Source organism: Lissotriton helveticus, chromosome 1_2 (genome assembly GCF_964261635.1).
Source record: "Lissotriton helveticus chromosome 1_2, aLisHel1.1, whole genome shotgun sequence".
Lineage (NCBI taxonomy): Eukaryota > Metazoa > Chordata > Amphibia > Caudata > Salamandridae > Lissotriton > Lissotriton helveticus.
The window spans coordinates 336,684,235-336,702,291 of record NC_136058.1 but is presented as its reverse complement, the minus strand read 5'-3'; the positions used below and the strand labels follow the sequence as shown (position 1 = coordinate 336,702,291).

At 39.3% G+C, this 18,057-nt stretch overlaps 30 non-coding genes across 30 annotated transcripts; all 30 read left to right on the top strand.

The window, feature by feature from the left end:
- The first annotated feature begins 37 nt into the window (after nucleotides 1–37).
- TRNAA-AGC (transfer RNA alanine (anticodon AGC)) lies at nucleotides 38–110 on the top strand. The gene has a single exon. It is a non-coding gene; the product is annotated as a tRNA-Ala (tRNA).
- An 804-nt stretch (nucleotides 111–914) lies between these two features.
- Nucleotides 915–987, top strand: TRNAA-AGC (transfer RNA alanine (anticodon AGC)). Its single transcript has one exon. It is a non-coding gene; the product is annotated as a tRNA-Ala (tRNA).
- Nucleotides 988–1,339: 352 nt separating this feature from the next.
- Nucleotides 1,340–1,412, top strand: TRNAK-CUU (transfer RNA lysine (anticodon CUU)). Its single transcript has one exon. It is a non-coding gene; the product is annotated as a tRNA-Lys (tRNA).
- Nucleotides 1,413–1,756: 344 nt separating this feature from the next.
- On the top strand, nucleotides 1,757–1,829 carry TRNAA-AGC (transfer RNA alanine (anticodon AGC)). The gene has a single exon. It is a non-coding gene; the product is annotated as a tRNA-Ala (tRNA).
- Nucleotides 1,830–2,181: 352 nt separating this feature from the next.
- Nucleotides 2,182–2,289, top strand: TRNAK-CUU (transfer RNA lysine (anticodon CUU)). Its single transcript has 2 exons — nucleotides 2,182–2,218; nucleotides 2,254–2,289. It is a non-coding gene; the product is annotated as a tRNA-Lys (tRNA).
- A 344-nt stretch (nucleotides 2,290–2,633) lies between these two features.
- Nucleotides 2,634–2,706, top strand: TRNAA-AGC (transfer RNA alanine (anticodon AGC)). The gene has a single exon. It is a non-coding gene; the product is annotated as a tRNA-Ala (tRNA).
- An 804-nt stretch (nucleotides 2,707–3,510) lies between these two features.
- TRNAA-AGC (transfer RNA alanine (anticodon AGC)) lies at nucleotides 3,511–3,583 on the top strand. The gene has a single exon. It is a non-coding gene; the product is annotated as a tRNA-Ala (tRNA).
- An 804-nt stretch (nucleotides 3,584–4,387) lies between these two features.
- TRNAA-AGC (transfer RNA alanine (anticodon AGC)) lies at nucleotides 4,388–4,460 on the top strand. The gene has a single exon. It is a non-coding gene; the product is annotated as a tRNA-Ala (tRNA).
- Nucleotides 4,461–5,229: 769 nt separating this feature from the next.
- On the top strand, nucleotides 5,230–5,302 carry TRNAA-AGC (transfer RNA alanine (anticodon AGC)). The gene has a single exon. It is a non-coding gene; the product is annotated as a tRNA-Ala (tRNA).
- A 347-nt stretch (nucleotides 5,303–5,649) lies between these two features.
- On the top strand, nucleotides 5,650–5,722 carry TRNAK-CUU (transfer RNA lysine (anticodon CUU)). Its single transcript has one exon. It is a non-coding gene; the product is annotated as a tRNA-Lys (tRNA).
- Nucleotides 5,723–6,476: 754 nt separating this feature from the next.
- Nucleotides 6,477–6,584, top strand: TRNAK-CUU (transfer RNA lysine (anticodon CUU)). Its single transcript has 2 exons — nucleotides 6,477–6,513; nucleotides 6,549–6,584. It is a non-coding gene; the product is annotated as a tRNA-Lys (tRNA).
- Nucleotides 6,585–8,223: 1,639 nt separating this feature from the next.
- Nucleotides 8,224–8,331, top strand: TRNAK-CUU (transfer RNA lysine (anticodon CUU)). The gene is made up of 2 exons: nucleotides 8,224–8,260; nucleotides 8,296–8,331. It is a non-coding gene; the product is annotated as a tRNA-Lys (tRNA).
- Nucleotides 8,332–8,675: 344 nt separating this feature from the next.
- On the top strand, nucleotides 8,676–8,748 carry TRNAA-AGC (transfer RNA alanine (anticodon AGC)). The gene has a single exon. It is a non-coding gene; the product is annotated as a tRNA-Ala (tRNA).
- Nucleotides 8,749–9,552: 804 nt separating this feature from the next.
- Nucleotides 9,553–9,625, top strand: TRNAA-AGC (transfer RNA alanine (anticodon AGC)). The gene has a single exon. It is a non-coding gene; the product is annotated as a tRNA-Ala (tRNA).
- Nucleotides 9,626–9,977: 352 nt separating this feature from the next.
- TRNAK-CUU (transfer RNA lysine (anticodon CUU)) lies at nucleotides 9,978–10,050 on the top strand. The gene has a single exon. It is a non-coding gene; the product is annotated as a tRNA-Lys (tRNA).
- Nucleotides 10,051–10,814: 764 nt separating this feature from the next.
- On the top strand, nucleotides 10,815–10,887 carry TRNAK-CUU (transfer RNA lysine (anticodon CUU)). The gene has a single exon. It is a non-coding gene; the product is annotated as a tRNA-Lys (tRNA).
- A 344-nt stretch (nucleotides 10,888–11,231) lies between these two features.
- TRNAA-AGC (transfer RNA alanine (anticodon AGC)) lies at nucleotides 11,232–11,304 on the top strand. Its single transcript has one exon. It is a non-coding gene; the product is annotated as a tRNA-Ala (tRNA).
- Nucleotides 11,305–11,651: 347 nt separating this feature from the next.
- TRNAK-CUU (transfer RNA lysine (anticodon CUU)) lies at nucleotides 11,652–11,724 on the top strand. Its single transcript has one exon. It is a non-coding gene; the product is annotated as a tRNA-Lys (tRNA).
- A 344-nt stretch (nucleotides 11,725–12,068) lies between these two features.
- Nucleotides 12,069–12,141, top strand: TRNAA-AGC (transfer RNA alanine (anticodon AGC)). Its single transcript has one exon. It is a non-coding gene; the product is annotated as a tRNA-Ala (tRNA).
- Nucleotides 12,142–12,491: 350 nt separating this feature from the next.
- On the top strand, nucleotides 12,492–12,564 carry TRNAK-CUU (transfer RNA lysine (anticodon CUU)). The gene has a single exon. It is a non-coding gene; the product is annotated as a tRNA-Lys (tRNA).
- A 344-nt stretch (nucleotides 12,565–12,908) lies between these two features.
- On the top strand, nucleotides 12,909–12,981 carry TRNAA-AGC (transfer RNA alanine (anticodon AGC)). The gene has a single exon. It is a non-coding gene; the product is annotated as a tRNA-Ala (tRNA).
- A 352-nt stretch (nucleotides 12,982–13,333) lies between these two features.
- Nucleotides 13,334–13,406, top strand: TRNAK-CUU (transfer RNA lysine (anticodon CUU)). Its single transcript has one exon. It is a non-coding gene; the product is annotated as a tRNA-Lys (tRNA).
- Nucleotides 13,407–13,750: 344 nt separating this feature from the next.
- On the top strand, nucleotides 13,751–13,823 carry TRNAA-AGC (transfer RNA alanine (anticodon AGC)). Its single transcript has one exon. It is a non-coding gene; the product is annotated as a tRNA-Ala (tRNA).
- A 350-nt stretch (nucleotides 13,824–14,173) lies between these two features.
- TRNAK-CUU (transfer RNA lysine (anticodon CUU)) lies at nucleotides 14,174–14,246 on the top strand. The gene has a single exon. It is a non-coding gene; the product is annotated as a tRNA-Lys (tRNA).
- Nucleotides 14,247–14,590: 344 nt separating this feature from the next.
- Nucleotides 14,591–14,663, top strand: TRNAA-AGC (transfer RNA alanine (anticodon AGC)). The gene has a single exon. It is a non-coding gene; the product is annotated as a tRNA-Ala (tRNA).
- A 352-nt stretch (nucleotides 14,664–15,015) lies between these two features.
- TRNAK-CUU (transfer RNA lysine (anticodon CUU)) lies at nucleotides 15,016–15,123 on the top strand. Its single transcript has 2 exons — nucleotides 15,016–15,052; nucleotides 15,088–15,123. It is a non-coding gene; the product is annotated as a tRNA-Lys (tRNA).
- Nucleotides 15,124–15,467: 344 nt separating this feature from the next.
- On the top strand, nucleotides 15,468–15,540 carry TRNAA-AGC (transfer RNA alanine (anticodon AGC)). Its single transcript has one exon. It is a non-coding gene; the product is annotated as a tRNA-Ala (tRNA).
- Nucleotides 15,541–16,344: 804 nt separating this feature from the next.
- Nucleotides 16,345–16,417, top strand: TRNAA-AGC (transfer RNA alanine (anticodon AGC)). Its single transcript has one exon. It is a non-coding gene; the product is annotated as a tRNA-Ala (tRNA).
- Nucleotides 16,418–17,221: 804 nt separating this feature from the next.
- On the top strand, nucleotides 17,222–17,294 carry TRNAA-AGC (transfer RNA alanine (anticodon AGC)). Its single transcript has one exon. It is a non-coding gene; the product is annotated as a tRNA-Ala (tRNA).
- A 352-nt stretch (nucleotides 17,295–17,646) lies between these two features.
- On the top strand, nucleotides 17,647–17,719 carry TRNAK-CUU (transfer RNA lysine (anticodon CUU)). The gene has a single exon. It is a non-coding gene; the product is annotated as a tRNA-Lys (tRNA).
- The last annotated feature ends 338 nt before the right edge of the window (nucleotides 17,720–18,057 follow it).

Genomic DNA, 18,057 nt, shown 5'->3' with positions numbered 1-18,057 from the left:
CCATTACTTTTGAAATGTTATTCTGAGGGAGCACACAGGGGAATTAGCTCAAGTGGTAGAGCGCTCGCTTAGCATGCGAGAGGTAGCGGGATCGATTCCCGCATTCTCCATTCTAAAATGTACATACATTTTATTTTTAACTTGTCATTGCCAAGCTTGTTGCATAGTAAGAACAGATAAATCACAGATGGCTTTCATATATGGTCACATCATAACAACTAAAGGTGTTTTATCAAAAGGGTTTAGGTATTCGTTAGCTTGTGAGAGCAATTTGAGTTCTTATGCAATCTCACAATGACATTTCCACAACTTCCATTTCAATTTTGTCTCATTTTACTTGACACTCTGTCCACTGAGGGATCTATAAATGATAAGTTCCTTGAAAAACAAGAGTTGAGGAATATCCAGGAACTGGTTTTCTTAATGAAAAACGATCAGTTTGCATACTACTTTAAAGAGGGAGCCCGGCCAGCTCAGTCGGTAGAGCATGAGACTCTTGATCTCAGGGTCGTGGGTTCGAGCATGAGACTCTTAATCTCAGGGTCGTGGGTTCGAGCCCCACGTTGGGCGAAAACGAGTAATTTTTGCAGGATTATTGCATTGGATCTCATAATATGGCAATTAATCTTGCATTAGACATGCAATAACTCCCAAAAATTGTATATCTTTGGTTTCCCATTGGTGGGAAATGTAACTTCAAGATTAGGTAGGGCATTAGTCTAGATTAACATACAGCGATATTACTCCTATTCAAGTACTAAACAGGCCAACCTGAACTGTAAAACATCCCCTAAGTGGAGGTAAGGCATCAGTTAGGAGTGAACTGAACACTCATGTAATGGGCAATTTGATATCAAATAAAGTGTGGTAGGCATTACCATTACTTTTGAAATGTTATTCTGAGGGAGCACACAGGGGAATTAGCTCAAATGGTAGAGCGCTCGCTTAGCATGCGAGAGGTAGCGGGATCGATGCCCGCATTCTCCATTCTAAAATGTACATACATTTTATTTTTAACTTGTCATTGCCAAGCTTGTTGCATAGTAAGAACAGATAAATCACAGATGGCTTTCATATATGGTCACATCATAACAACTAAAGGGGTTTTATCAAAAGGGTTTAGGTATTCGTTAGCTTGTGAGAGCAATTTGAGTTCTTATGCAATCTCACAATGACATTTCCACAACTTCCATTTCAATTTTGTCTCATTTTACTTGACACTCTGTCCACTGAGGGATCTATAAATGATAAGTTCCTTGAAAAACAAGAGTTGAGGAATATCCAGGAACTGATTTTCTTAATGAAAAACGATCAGTTTGCATACTACTTTAAAGAGGGAGCCCGGCTAGCTCAGTCTGTAGAGCATGAGACTCTTAATCTCAGGGTCGTGGGTTCGAGCCCCACGTTGGGCGAAAACGAGTCATTTTTGCAGGATTATTGCATTGGATCTCATAATATGACAATTAATCTTGCATTAGACATGCAATAACTCCCAAAAATTGTATATCTTTGGTTTCCCATTGGTGGGAAATGTAACTTCAAGATTAGGTAGGGCATTAGTCTAGATTAACATACAGCGATATTACTCCTATTCAAGTACTAAACAGGCCAACCTGAACTGTAAAACATCCCCTAAGTGGAGGTAAGGCATCAGTTAGGAGTGAACTGAACACTCATGTAATGGGCAATTTGACATCAAATAAAGTGTGGTAGGCATTACCATTACTTTTGAAATGTTATTCTGAGGGAGCACACAGGGGAATTAGCTCAAGTGGTAGAGCGCTCGCTTAGCATGCGAGAGGTAGCGGGATCGATTCCCGCATTCTCCATTCTAAAATGTACATACATTTTATTTTTAACTTGTCATTGCCAAGCTTGTTGCATAGTAAGAACAGATAAATCACAGATGGCTTTCATATATGGTCACATCATAACAACTAAAGGTGTTTTATCAAAAGGGTTTAGGTATTCGTTAGCTTGTGAGAGCAATTTGAGTTCTTATGCAATCTCACAATGACATTTCCACAACTTCCATTTCAATTTTGTCTCATTTTACTTGACACTCTGTCCACTGAGGGATCTATAAATGATAAGTTCCTTGAAAAACAAGAGTTGAGGAATATCCAGGAACTGGTTTTCTTAATGAAAAACGATCAGTTTGCATACTACTTTAAAGAGGGAGCCCGGCTAGCTCAGTCGGTAGAGCATGAGACTCTTGATCTCAGGGTCGTGGGTTCGAGCATGAGACTCTTAATCTCAGGGTCGTGGGTTCGAGCCCCACGTTGGGCGAAAACGAGTAATTTTTGCAGGATTATTGCATTGGATCTCATAATATGGCAATTAATCTTGCATTAGACATGCAATAACTCCCAAAAATTGTATATCTTTGGTTTCCCATTGGTGGGAAATGTAACTTCAAGATTAGGTAGGGCATTAGTCTAGATTAACATACAGCGATATTACTCCTATTCAAGTACTAAACAGGCCAACCTGAACTGTAAAACATCCCCTAAGTGGAGGTAAGGCATCAGTTAGGAGTGAACTGAACACTCATGTAATGGGCAATTTGACATCAAATAAAGTGTGGTAGGCATTACCATTACTTTTGAAATGTTATTCTGAGGGAGCACACAGGGGAATTAGCTCAAATGGTAGAGCGCTCGCTTAGCATGCGAGAGGTAGCGGGATCGATGCCCGCATTCTCCATTCTAAAATGTACATACATTTTATTTTTAACTTGTCATTGCCAAGCTTGTTGCATAGTAAGAACAGATAAATCACAGATGGCTTTCATATATGGTCACATCATAACAACTAAAGGTGTTTTATCAAAAGGGTTTAGGTATTCGTTAGCTTGTGAGAGCAATTTGAGTTCTTATGCAATCTCACAATGACATTTCCACAACTTCCATTTCAATTTTGTCTCATTTTACTTGACACTCTGTCCACTGAGGGATCTATAAATGATAAGTTCCTTGAAAAACAAGAGTTGAGGAATATCCAGGAACTGGTTTTCTTAATGAAAAACGATCAGTTTGCATACTACTTTAAAGAGGGAGCCCGGCCAGCTCAGTCGGTAGAGCATGAGACTCTTGATCTCAGGGTCGTGGGTTCGAGCATGAGACTCTTAATCTCAGGGTCGTGGGTTCGAGCCCCACGTTGGGCGAAAACGAGTAATTTTTGCAGGATTATTGCATTGGATCTCATAATATGGCAATTAATCTTGCATTAGACATGCAATAACTCCCAAAAATTGTATATCTTTGGTTTCCCATTGGTGGGAAATGTAACTTCAAGATTAGGTAGGGCATTAGTCTAGATTAACATACAGCGATATTACTCCTATTCAAGTACTAAACAGGCCAACCTGAACTGTAAAACATCCCCTAAGTGGAGGTAAGGCATCAGTTAGGAGTGAACTGAACACTCATGTAATGGGCAATTTGATATCAAATAAAGTGTGGTAGGCATTACCATTACTTTTGAAATGTTATTCTGAGGGAGCACACAGGGGAATTAGCTCAAATGGTAGAGCGCTCGCTTAGCATGCGAGAGGTAGCGGGATCGATGCCCGCATTCTCCATTCTAAAATGTACATACATTTTATTTTTAACTTGTCATTGCCAAGCTTGTTGCATAGTAAGAACAGATAAATCACAGATGGCTTTCATATATGGTCACATCATAACAACTAAAGGTGTTTTATCAAAAGGGTTTAGGTATTCGTTAGCTTGTGAGAGCAATTTGAGTTCTTATGCAATCTGACAATGACATTTCCACAACTTCCATTTCAATTTTGTCTCACTTTACTTGACACTCTGTCCACTGAGGGATCTATAAATGATAAGTTCCTTGAACAACAAGAGTTGAGGAATATCCAGGAACTGGTTTTCTTAATGAAAAACGATCAGTTTGCATACTACTTTAAAGAGGGAGCCCGGCCAGCTCAGTCGGTAGAGCATGAGACTCTTGATCTCAGGGTCGTGGGTTCGAGCATGAGACTCTTAATCTCAGGGTCGTGGGTTCGAGCCCCACGTTGGGCGAAAACGAGTAATTTTTGCAGGATTATTGCATTGGATCTCATAATATGGCAATTAATCTTGCATTAGACATGCAATAACTCCCAAAAATTGTATATCTTTGGTTTCCCATTGGTGGGAAATGTAACTTCAAGATTAGGTAGGGCATTAGTCTAGATTAACATACAGCGATATTACTCCTATTCAAGTACTAAACAGGCCAACCTGAACTGTAAAACATCCCCTAAGTGGAGGTAAGGCATCAGTTAGGAGTGAACTGAACACTCATGTAATGTGCAATTTGACGTCAAATAAAGTGTGGAAGGCATTAACATTACTTTTGAAATGTTATTCTGAGGGAGCACACAGGGGAATTAGCTCAAATGGTAGAGCGCTCGCTTAGCATGCGAGAGGTAGCGGGATCGATGCCCGCATTCTCCATTCTAAAATGTACATACATTTTATTTTTAACTTGTCATTGCCAAGCTTGTTGCATAGTAAGAACAGATAAATCACAGATGGCTTTCATATATGGTCACATCATAACAACTAAAGGGGTTTTATCAAAAGGGTTTAGGTATTCGTTAGCTTGTGAGAGCAATTTGAGTTCTTATGCAATCTCACAATGACATTTCCACAACTTCCATTTCAATTTTGTCTCATTTTACTTGACACTCTGTCCACTGAGGGATCTATAAATGATAAGTTCCTTGAAAAACAAGAGTTGAGGAATATCCAGGAACTGATTTTCTTAATGAAAAACGATCAGTTTGCATACTACTTTAAAGAGGGAGGCCGGCTAGCTCAGTCTGTAGAGCATGAGACTCTTAATCTCAGGGTCGTGGGTTCGAGCCCCACGTTGGGCGAAAACGAGTAATTTTTGCAGGATTATTGCATTGGATCTCATAATATGACAATTAATCTTGCATTAGACATGCAATAACTCCCAAAAATTGTATATCTTTGGTTTCCCATTGGTGGGAAATGTAACTTCAAGATTAGGTAGGGCATTAGTCTAGATTAACATACAGCGATATTACTCCTATTCAAGTACTAAACAGGCCAACCTGAACTGTAAAACATCCCCTAAGTGGAGGTAAGGCATCAGTTAGGAGTGAACTGAACACTCATGTAATGGGCAATTTGACGTCAAATAAAGTGTCGTAGGCATTAACATTACTTTTGAAATGTTATTCTGAGGGAGCACACAGGGGAATTAGCTCAAATGGTAGAGCGCTCGATTAGCATTCGAGAGGTAGCGGGATCGATGCCCGCATTCTCCATTCTAAAATGTACATACATTTTATTTTTAACTTGTCATTGCCAAGCTTGTTGCATAGTAAGAACAGATAAATCACAGATGGCTTTCATATATGGTCACATAACAACTAAAGTGGTTTTATCAAAAGGGTTTAGGTATTTGTTAGCTTGTGAGAGCAATTTGAGTTCTTATGCAATCTCACAATGACATTTCCACAACTTCCATTTCAATTTTGTCTCATTTTACTTGACACTCTGTCCACTGAGGGATCTATAAATGATAAGTTCCTTGAAAAACAAGTTGAGGAATATCCAGGAACTGGTTTTCTTAATGAAAAACGATCAGTTTGCATTCTACTTTAAAGAGGGAGCCCGGCTAGCTCAGTCGGTAGAGCATGAGACTCTTAATCTCAGGGTCGTGGGTTCGAGCCCCACGTTGGGCGAAAACGAGTATTTTTTGCAGGATTATTGTGTTGGATCTCATAATATGGCAATTAATCTTGCATTAGACAAGCAATAACTCCCAAAAATTGTTTATCTTTGGTTTCCCATTGGTGGGAAATGTAACTTCAAGATTAGGTAGGGCATTAGTCTAGATTAACATACAGCGATATTACTCCTATTCAAGTACTTAACAGGCCAACCTGAACTGTAAAGCATCCCCTAAGTGGAGGTAAGGCATCAGTTAGGAGTGAACTGAACACTCATGTAATGGGCAATTTGACATCAAATAAAGTGTGGTAGGCATTACCATTACTTTTGAAATGTTATTCTGAGGGAGCACACAGGGGAATTAGCTCAAATGGTAGAGCGCTCGCTTAGCATGCGAGAGGTAGCGGGATCCATTCTAAAATGTACATACATTTTATTTTTAACTTGTCATTGCCAAGCTTGTTGCATAGTAAGAACAGATAAATCACAGATGGCTTTCATATATGGTCACATCATAACAACTAAAGGTGTTTTATCAAAAGGGTTTAGGTATTTTTTAGCTTGTGAGAGCAATTTGAGTTCTTATGCAATCTCACAATGACATTTCCACAACTTCCATTTCAATTTTGTCTCATTTTACTTGACACTCTGTCCACTGAGGGATCTATAAATGATAAGTTCCTTGAAAAACAAGAGTTGAGGAATATCCAGGAACTGGTTTTCTTAATGAAAAATGATCAGTTTGCATACTACTTTAAAGAGGGAGCCCGGCTAGCTCAGTCGGTAGAGCATGAGACTCTTGATCTCAGGGTCGTGGGTTCGAGCATGAGACTCTTAATCTCAGGGTCGTGGGTTCGAGCCCCACGTTGGGCGAAAACGAGTAATTTTTGCAGGATTATTGCATTGGATCTCATAATATGGCAATTCATCTTGCATTAGACATGCAATAACTCCCAAAAATTGTATATCTTTGGTTTCCCATTGGTGGGAAATGTAACTTCAAGATTAGGTAGGGCATTAGTCTAGATTAACATACAGCGATATTACTCCTATTCAAGTACTAAACAGGCCAACCTGAACTGTAAAACATCCCCTAAGTGGAGGTAAGGCATCAGTTAGGAGTGAACTGAACACTCATGTAATGGGCAATTTGACATCAAATAAAGTGTGGTAGGCATTACCATTACTTTTGAAATGTTATTCTGAGGGAGCACACAGGGGAATTAGCTCAAATGGTAGAGCGCTTGCTTAGCATGCGAGAGGTAGCGGGATCGATGCCCCCATTCTACAATGTACATACATTTTATTTTTAACTTGTCATTGCCAAGCTTGTTGCATAGTAAGAACAGATAAATCACAGATGGCTTTCATATATGGTCACATCATAACAACTAAAGGTGTTTTATCAAAAGGGTTTAGGTATTCGTTAGCTTGTGAGAGCAATTTGAGTTCTTATGCAATCTCACAATGACATTTCCACAACTTCCATTTCAATTTTGTCTCATTTTACTTGACACTCTGTCCACTGAGGGATCTATAAATGATAAGTTCCTTGAAAAACAAGAGTTGAGGAATATCCAGGAACTGGTTTTCTTAATGAAAAACGATCAGTTTGCATACTACTTTAAAGAGGGATCCCGGCTAGCTCAGTCGGTAGAGCATGAGACTCTTGATCTCAGGGTCGTGGGTTCGAGCATAAGACTCTTAATCTCAGGGTCGTGGGTTCGAGCCCCACGTTGGGCGAAAACGAGTAATTTTTGCAGGATTATTGCATTGGATCTCATAATATGGCAATTAATCTTGCATTAGACATGCAATAACTCCCAAAAATTGTATATCTTTGGTTTCCCATTGGTGGGAAATGTAACTTCAAGATTAGGTAGGGCATTAGTCTAGATTAACATACAGCGATATTACTCCTATTCAAGTACTAAACAGGCCAACCTGAACTGTAAAACATCCCCTAAGTGGAGGTAAGGCATCAGTTAGGAGTGAACTGAACACTCATGTAATGTGCAATTTGACGTCAAATAAAGTGTGGAAGGCATTAACATTACTTTTGAAATGTTATTCTGAGGGAGCACACTGGGGAATTAGCTCAAATGGTAGAGCGCTCGCTTAGCATGCGAGAGGTAGCGGGATCGATGGCCGCATTCTCCATTCTAAAATGTACATACATTTTATTTTTAACTTGTCATTGCCAAGCTTGTTGCATAGTAAGAACAGATAAATCACAGATGGCTTTCATATATGGTCACATCATAACAACTAAAGTGGTTTTATCAAAAGGGTTTAGGTATTCGTTAGCTTGTGAGAGCAATTTGAGTTCTTATGCAATCTCACAATGACATTTCCACAACTTCCATTTCAGTTTTGTCTCATTTTACTTGACACTCTGTCCACTGAGGGATCTATAAATGATAAGTTCCTTGAAAAACAAGAGTTGAGGAATATCCAGGAACTGGTTTTCTTAATGAAAAACGATCAGTTTGCATACTACTTTAAAGAGGGAGCCCGGCTAGCTCAGTCGGTAGAGCATGAGACTCTTGATCTCAGGGTCGTGGGTTCGAGCATGAGACTCTTAATCTCAGGGTCGTGGGTTCGAGCCCCACGTTGGGCGAAAACGAGTAATTTTTGCAGGATTATTGCATTGGATCTCATAATATGGCAATTAATCTTGCATTAGACATGCAATAACTCCCAAAAATTGTATATCTTTGTTTTCCCATTGGTGGGAAATGTAACTTCAAGATTAGGTAGGGCATTAGTCTAGATTAACATACAGCGATATTACTCCTATTCAAGTACTAAACAGGCCAACCTGAACTGTAAAACATCCCCTAAGTGGAGGTAAGGCATCAGTTAGGAGTGAACTGAACACTCATGTAATGGGCAATTTGACATCAAATAAAGTGTGGTAGGCATTACCATTACTTTTGAAATGTTATTCTGAGGGAGCACACAGGGGAATTAGCTCAAATGGTAGAGCGCTCGCTTAGCATGCGAGAGGTAGCGGGATCGATGCCCGCATTCTCCATTCTAAAATGTACATACATTTTATTTTTAACTTGTCATTGCCAAGCTTGTTGCATAGTAAGAACAGACAAATCACAGATGGCTTTCATATATGGTCACATCATAACAACTAAAGGTGTTTTATCAAAAGGGTTTAGGTATTCGTTAGCTTGTGAGAGCAATTTGAGTTCTTATGCAATCTCACAATGACATTTCCACAACTTCCATTTCAATTTTGTCTCATTTTACTTGACACTCTGTCCACTGAGGGATCTATAAATGATAAGTTCCTTGAAAAACAAGAGTTGAGGAATATCCAGGAACTGGTTTTCTTAATGAAAAACGATCAGTTTGCATACTACTTTAAAGAGGGATCCCGGCTAGCTCAGTCGGTAGAGCATGAGACTCTTGATCTCAGGGTCGTGGGTTCGAGCATGAGACTCTTAATCTCAGGGTCGTGGGTTCGAGCCCCACGTTGGGCGAAAATGAGTAATTTTTGCAGGATTATTGCATTGGATCTCATAATATGGCAATTAATCTTGCATTAGACATGCAATAACTCCCAAAAATTGTATATCTTTGGTTTCCCATTGGTGGGAAATGTAACTTCAAGATTAGGTAGGGCATTAGTCTAGATTAACATACAGCGATATTACTCCTATTCAAGTACTAAACAGGCCAACCTGAACTGTAAAACATCCCCTAAGTGGAGGTAAGGCATCAGTTAGGAGTGAACTGAACACTCATGTAATGTGCAATTTGACGTCAAATAAAGTGTGGAAGGCATTAACATTACTTTTGAAATGTTATTCTGAGGGAGCACACAGGGGAATTAGCTCAAATGGTAGAGCGCTCGCTTAGCATGCGAGAGGTAGCGGGATCGATGCCCGCATTCTCCATTCTAAAATGTACATACATTTTATTTTTAACTTGTCATTGCCAAGCTTGTTGCATAGTAAGAACAGATAAATCACAGATGGCTTTCATATATGGTCACATCATAACAACTAAAGGGGTTTTATCAAAAGGGTTTAGGTATTCGTTAGCTTGTGAGAGCAATTTGAGTTCTTATGCAATCTCACAATGACATTTCCACAACTTCCATTTCAATTTTGTCTCATTTTACTTGACACTCTGTCCACTGAGGGATCTATAAATGATAAGTTCCTTGAAAAACAAGAGTTGAGGAATATCCAGGAACTGGTTTTCTTAATGAAAAACGATCAGTTTGCATACTACTTTAAAGAGGGAGCCCGGCTAGCTCAGTCGGTAGAGCATGAGACTCTTAATCTCAGGGTCGTGGGTTCGAGCCCCACGTTGGGCGAAAACGAGTAATTTTTGCAGGATTATTGCATTGGATCTCATAATATGGCAATTAATCTTGCATTAGACATGCAATAACTCCCAAAAATTGTATATCTTTGGTTTCCCATTGGTGGGAAATGTAACTTCAAGATTAGGTAGGGCATTAGTCTAGATTAACATACAGCGATATTACTCCTATTCAAGTACTAAACAGGCCAACCTGAACTGTAAAACATCCCCTAAGTGGAGGTAAGGCATCAGTTAGGAGTGAACTGAACACTCATGTAATGGTCAATTTGACGTCAAATAAAGTGTCGTAGGCATTAACATTACTTTTGAAATGTTATTCTGAGGGAGCACACAGGGGAATTAGCTCAAATGGTAGAGCGCTCGATTAGCATGCGAGAGGTAGCGGGATCGATGCCCGCATTCTCCATTCTAAAATGTACATACATTTTATTTTTAACTTGTCATTGCCAAGCTTGTTGCATAGTAAGAACAGATAAATCACAGATGGCTTTCATATATGGTCACATAACAACTAAAGTGGTTTTATCAAAAGGGTTTAGGTATTCGTTAGCTTGTGAGAGCAATTTGAGTTCTTATGCAATCTCACAATGACATTTCCACAACTTCCATTTCAATTTTGTCTCATTTTACTTGACACTCTGTCCACTGAGGGATCTATAAATGATAAGTTCCTTGAAAAACAAGTTGAGGAATATCCAGGAACTGGTTTTCTTAATGAAAAACGATCAGTTTGCATTCTACTTTAAAGAGGGAGCCCGGCTAGCTCAGTCGGTAGAGCATGAGACTCTTAATCTCAGGGTCGTGGGTTCGAGCCCCACGTTGGGCGAAAACGAGTATTTTTTGCAGGATTATTGTGTTGGATCTCATAATATGGCAATTAATCTTGCATTAGACATGCAATAACTCCCAAAAATTGTATATCTTTGTTTTCCCATTGGTGGGAAATGTAACTTCAAGATTAGGTAGGGCATTAGTCTAGATTAACATACAGCGATATTACTCCTATTCAAGTACTAAACAGGCCAACCTGAACTGTAAAACATCCCCTAAGTGGAGGTAAGGCATCAGTTAGGAGTGAACTGAACACTCATGTAATGGGCAATTTGACATCAAATAAAGTGTGGTAGGCATTACCATTACTTTTGAAATGTTATTCTGAGGGAGCACACAGGGGAATTAGCTCAAATGGTAGAGCGCTCGCTTAGCATGCGAGAGGTAGCGGGATCGATGCCCGCATTCTCCATTCTAAAATGTACATACATTTTATTTTTAACTTGTCATTGCCAAGCTTGTTGCATAGTAAGAACAGATAAATCACAGATGGCTTTCATATATGGTCACATAACAACTAAAGTGGTTTTATCAAAAGGGTTTAGGTATTCGTTAGCTTGTGAGAGCAATTTGAGTTCTTATGCAATCTCACAATGACATTTCCACAACTTCCATTTCAATTTTGTCTCATTTTACTTGACACTCTGTCCACTGAGGGATCTATAAATGATAAGTTCCTTGAAAAACAAGTTGAGGAATATCCAGGAACTGGTTTTCTTAATGAAAAACGATCAGTTTGCATTCTACTTTAAAGAGGGAGCCCGGCTAGCTCAGTCGGTAGAGCATGAGACTCTTAATCTCAGGGTCGTGGGTTCGAGCCCCACATTGGGCGAAAACGAGTATTTTTTGCAGGATTATTGTGTTGGATCTCATAATATGGCAATTAATCTTGCATTAGACATGCAATAACTCCCAAAAATTGTATATCTTTGTTTTCCCATTGGTGGGAAATGTAACTTCAAGATTAGGTAGGGCATTAGTCTAGATTAACATACAGCGATATTACTCCTATTCAAGTACTAAACAGGCCAACCTGAACTGTAAAACATCCCCTAAGTGGAGGTAAGGCATCAGTTAGGAGTGAACTGAACACTCATGTAATGGGCAATTTGACATCAAATAAAGTGTGGTAGGCATTACCATTACTTTTGAAATGTTATTCTGAGGGAGCACACAGGGGAATTAGCTCAAATGGTAGAGCGCTCGCTTAGCATGCGAGAGGTAGCGGGATCGATGCCCGCATTCTCCATTCTAAAATGTACATACATTTTATTTTTAACTTGTCATTGCCAAGCTTGTTGCATAGTAAGAACAGATAAATCACAGATGGCTTTCATATATGGTCACATCATAACAACTAAAGGGGTTTTATCAAAAGGGTTTAGGTATTCGTTAGCTTGTGAGAGCAATTTGAGTTCTTATGCAATCTCACAATGACATTTCCACAACTTCCATTTCAATTTTGTCTCATTTTACTTGACACTCTGTCCACTGAGGGATCTATAAATGATAAGTTCCTTGAAAAACAAGTTGAGGAATATCCAGGAACTGGTTTTCTTAATGAAAAACGATCAGTTTGCATTCTACTTTAAAGAGGGAGCCCGGCTAGCTCAGTCGGTAGAGCATGAGACTCTTAATCTCAGGGTCGTGGGTTCGAGCCCCATGTTGGGCGAAAACGAGTATTTTTTGCAGGATTATTGTGTTGGATCTCATAATATGGCAATTAATCTTGCATTAGACATGCAATAACTCCCAAAAATTGTATATCTTTGGTTTCCCATTGGTGGGAAATGTAACTTCAAGATTAGGTAGGGCATTAGTCTAGATTAACATACAGCGATATTACTCCTATTCAAGTACTAAACAGGCCAACCTGAACTGTAAAACATCCCCTAAGTGGAGGTAAGGCATCAGTTAGGAGTGAACTGAACACTCATGTAATGTGCAATTTGACGTCAAATAAAGTGTGGAAGGCATTAACATTACTTTTGAAATGTTATTCTGAGGGAGCACACAGGGGAATTAGCTCAAATGGTAGAGCGCTCGCTTAGCATGCGAGAGGTAGCGGGATCGATGCCCGCATTCTCCATTCTAAAATGTACATACATTTTATTTTTAACTTGTCATTGCCAAGCTTGTTGCATAGTAAGAACAGATAAATCACAGATGGCTTTCATATATGGTCACATCATAACAACTAAAGGGGTTTTATCAAAAGGGTTTAGGTATTCGTTAGCTTGTGAGAGCAATTTGAGTTCTTATGCAATCTCACAATGACATTTCCACAACTTCCATTTCAATTTTGTCTCATTTTACTTGACACTCTGTCCACTGAGGGATCTATAAATGATAAGTTCCTTGAAAAACAAGAGTTGAGGAATATCCAGGAACTGGTTTTCTTAATGAAAAACGATCAGTTTGCATACTACTTTAAAGAGGGAGCCCGGCTAGCTCAGTCGGTAGAGCATGAGACTCTTAATCTCAGGGTCGTGGGTTCGAGCCCCACGTTGGGCGAAAACGAGTAATTTTTGCAGGATTATTGCATTGGATCTCATAATATGGCAATTAATCTTGCATTAGACATGCAATAACTCCCAAAAATTGTATATCTTTGTTTTCCCATTGGTGGGAAATGTAACTTCAAGATTAGGTAGGGCATTAGTCTAGATTAACATACAGCGATATTACTCCTATTCAAGTACTAAACAGGCCAACCTGAACTGTAAAACATCCCCTAAGTGGAGGTAAGGCATCAGTTAGGAGTGAACTGAACACTCATGTAATGGGCAATTTGACATCAAATAAAGTGTGGTAGGCATTACCATTACTTTTGAAATGTTATTCTGAGGGAGCACACAGGGGAATTAGCTCAAATGGTAGAGCGCTCGCTTAGCATGCGAGAGGTAGCGGGATCGATGCCCGCATTCTCCATTCTAAAATGTACATACATTTTATTTTTAACTTGTCATTGCCAAGCTTGTTGCATAGTAAGAACAGATAAATCACAGATGGCTTTCATATATGGTCACATCATAACAACTAAAGGGGTTTTATCAAAAGGGTTTAGGTATTCGTTAGCTTGTGAGAGCAATTTGAGTTCTTATGCAATCTCACAATGACATTTCCACAACTTCCATTTCAATTTTGTCTCATTTTACTTGACACTCTGTCCACTGAGGGATCTATAAATGATAAGTTCCTTGAAAAACAAGTTGAGGAATATCCAGGAACTGGTTTTCTTAATGAAAAACGATCAGTTTGCATTCTACTTTAAAGAGGGAGCCCGGCTAGCTCAGTCGGTAGAGCATGAGACTCTTAATCTCAGGGTCGTGGGTTCGAGCCCCACGTTGGGCGAAAACGAGTCATTTTTGCAGGATTATTGCATTGGATCTCATAATATGACAATTAATCTTGCATTAGACATGCAATAACTCCCAAAAATTGTATATCTTTGGTTTCCCATTGGTGGGAAATGTAACTTCAAGATTAGGTAGGGCATTAGTCTAGATTAACATACAGCGATATTACTCCTATTCAAGTACTAAACAGGCCAACCTGAACTGTAAAACATCCCCTAAGTGGAGGTAAGGCATCAGTTAGGAGTGAACTGAACACTCATGTAATGGGCAATTTGACATCAAATAAAGTGTGGTAGGCATTACCATTACTTTTGAAATGTTATTCTGAGGGAGCACACAGGGGAATTAGCTCAAGTGGTAGAGCGCTCGCTTAGCATGCGAGAGGTAGCGGGATCGATTCCCGCATTCTCCATTCTAAAATGTACATACATTTTATTTTTAACTTGTCATTGCCAAGCTTGTTGCATAGTAAGAACAGATAAATCACAGATGGCTTTCATATATGGTCACATCATAACAACTAAAGGTGTTTTATCAAAAGGGTTTAGGTATTCGTTAGCTTGTGAGAGCAATTTGAGTTCTTATGCAATCTCACAATGACATTTCCACAACTTCCATTTCAATTTTGTCTCATTTTACTTGACACTCTGTCCACTGAGGGATCTATAAATGATAAGTTCCTTGAAAAACAAGAGTTGAGGAATATCCAGGAACTGGTTTTCTTAATGAAAAACGATCAGTTTGCATACTACTTTAAAGAGGGAGCCCGGCTAGCTCAGTCGGTAGAGCATGAGACTCTTGATCTCAGGGTCGTGGGTTCGAGCATGAGACTCTTAATCTCAGGGTCGTGGGTTCGAGCCCCACGTTGGGCGAAAACGAGTAATTTTTGCAGGATTATTGCATTGGATCTCATAATATGGCAATTAATCTTGCATTAGACATGCAATAACTCCCAAAAATTGTATATCTTTGGTTTCCCATTGGTGGGAAATGTAACTTCAAGATTAGGTAGGGCATTAGTCTAGATTAACATACAGCGATATTACTCCTATTCAAGTACTAAACAGGCCAACCTGAACTGTAAAACATCCCCTAAGTGGAGGTAAGGCATCAGTTAGGAGTGAACTGAACACTCATGTAATGGGCAATTTGACATCAAATAAAGTGTGGTAGGCATTACCATTACTTTTGAAATGTTATTCTGAGGGAGTAAACAGGGGAATTAGCTCAAATGGTAGAGCGCTCGCTTAGCATGCGAGAGGTAGCGGGATCGATGCCCGCATTCTCCATTCTAAAATGTACATACATTTTATTTTTAACTTGTCATTGCCAAGCTTGTTGCATAGTAAGAACAGATAAATCACAGATGGCTTTCATATATGGTCACATCATAACAACTAAAGGTGTTTTATCAAAAGGGTTTAGGTATTCGTTAGCTTGTGAGAGCAATTTGAGTTCTTATGCAATCTCACAATGACATTTCCACAACTTCCATTTCAATTTTGTCTCATTTTACTTGACACTCTGTCCACTGAGGGATCTATAAATGATAAGTTCCTTGAAAAACAAGAGTTGAGGAATATCCAGGAACTGGTTTTCTTAATGAAAAACGATCAGTTTGCATACTACTTTAAAGAGGGAGCCCGGCCAGCTCAGTCGGTAGAGCATGAGACTCTTGATCTCAGGGTCGTGGGTTCGAGCATGAGACTCTTAATCTCAGGGTCGTGGGTTCGAGCCCCACGTTGGGCGAAAACGAGTAATTTTTGCAGGATTATTGCATTGGATCTCATAATATGGCAATTAATCTTGCATTAGACATGCAATAACTCCCAAAAATTGTATATCTTTGGTTTCCCATTGGTGGGAAATGTAACTTCAAGATTAGGTAGGGCATTAGTCTAGATTAACATACAGCGATATTACTCCTATTCAAGTACTAAACAGGCCAACCTGAACTGTGAAACATCCCCTAAGTGGAGGTAAGGCATCAGTTAGGAGTGAACTGAACACTCATGTAATGGGCAATTTGACATCAAATAAAGTGTGGTAGGCATTACCATTACTTTTGAAATGTTATTCTGAGGGAGCACACAGGGGAATTAGCTCAAGTGGTAGAGCGCTCGCTTAGCATGCGAGAGGTAGCGGGATCGATTCCCGCATTCTCCATTCTAAAATGTACATACATTTTATTTTTAACTTGTCATTGCCAAGCTTGTTGCATAGTAAGAACAGATAAATCACAGATGGCTTTCATATATGGTCACATCATAACAACTAAAGGTGTTTTATCAAAAGGGTTTAGGTATTCGTTAGCTTGTGAGAGCAATTTGAGTTCTTATGCAATCTCACAATGACATTTCCACAACTTCCATTTCAATTTTGTCTCATTTTACTTGACACTCTGTCCACTGAGGGATCTATAAATGATAAGTTCCTTGAAAAACAAGAGTTGAGGAATATCCAGGAACTGGTTTTCTTAATGAAAAACGATCAGTTTGCATACTACTTTAAAGAGGGAGCCCGGCCAGCTCAGTCGGTAGAGCATGAGACTCTTGATCTCAGGGTCGTGGGTTCGAGCATGAGACTCTTAATCTCAGGGTCGTGGGTTCGAGCCCCACGTTGGGCGAAAACGAGTAATTTTTGCAGGATTATTGCATTGGATCTCATAATATGGCAATTAATCTTGCATTAGACATGCAATAACTCCCAAAAATTGTATATCTTTGGTTTCCCATTGGTGGGAAATGTAACTTCAAGATTAGGTAGGGCATTAGTCTAGATTAACATACAGCGATATTACTCCTATTCAAGTACTAAACAGGCCAACCTGAACTGTAAAACATCCCCTAAGTGGAGGTAAGGCATCAGTTAGGAGTGAACTGAACACTCATGTAATGGGCAATTTGATATCAAATAAAGTGTGGTAGGCATTACCATTACTTTTGAAATGTTATTCTGAGGGAGCACACAGGGGAATTAGCTCAAATGGTAGAGCGCTCGCTTAGCATGCGAGAGGTAGCGGGATCGATGCCCGCATTCTCCATTCTAAAATGTACATACATTTTATTTTTAACTTGTCATTGCCAAGCTTGTTGCATAGTAAGAACAGATAAATCACAGATGGCTTTCATATATGGTCACATCATAACAACTAAAGGGGTTTTATCAAAAGGGTTTAGGTATTCGTTAGCTTGTGAGAGCAATTTGAGTTCTTATGCAATCTCACAATGACATTTCCACAACTTCCATTTCAATTTTGTCTCATTTTACTTGACACTCTGTCCACTGAGGGATCTATAAATGATAAGTTCCTTGAAAAACAAGAGTTGAGGAATATCCAGGAACTGATTTTCTTAATGAAAAACGATCAGTTTGCATACTACTTTAAAGAGGGAGCCCGGCTAGCTCAGTCTGTAGAGCATGAGACTCTTAATCTCAGGGTCGTGGGTTCGAGCCCCACGTTGGGCGAAAACGAGTCATTTTTGCAGGATTATTGCATTGGATCTCATAATATGACAATTAATCTTGCATTAGACATGCAATAACTCCCAAAAATTGTATATCTTTGGTTTCCCATTGGTGGGAAATGTAACTTCAAGATTAGGTAGGGCATTAGTCTAGATTAACATACAGCGATATTACTCCTATTCAAGTACTAAACAGGCCAACCTGAACTGTAAAACATCCCCTAAGTGGAGGTAAGGCATCAGTTAGGAGTGAACTGAACACTCATGTAATGGGCAATTTGACATCAAATAAAGTGTGGTAGGCATTACCATTACTTTTGAAATGTTATTCTGAGGGAG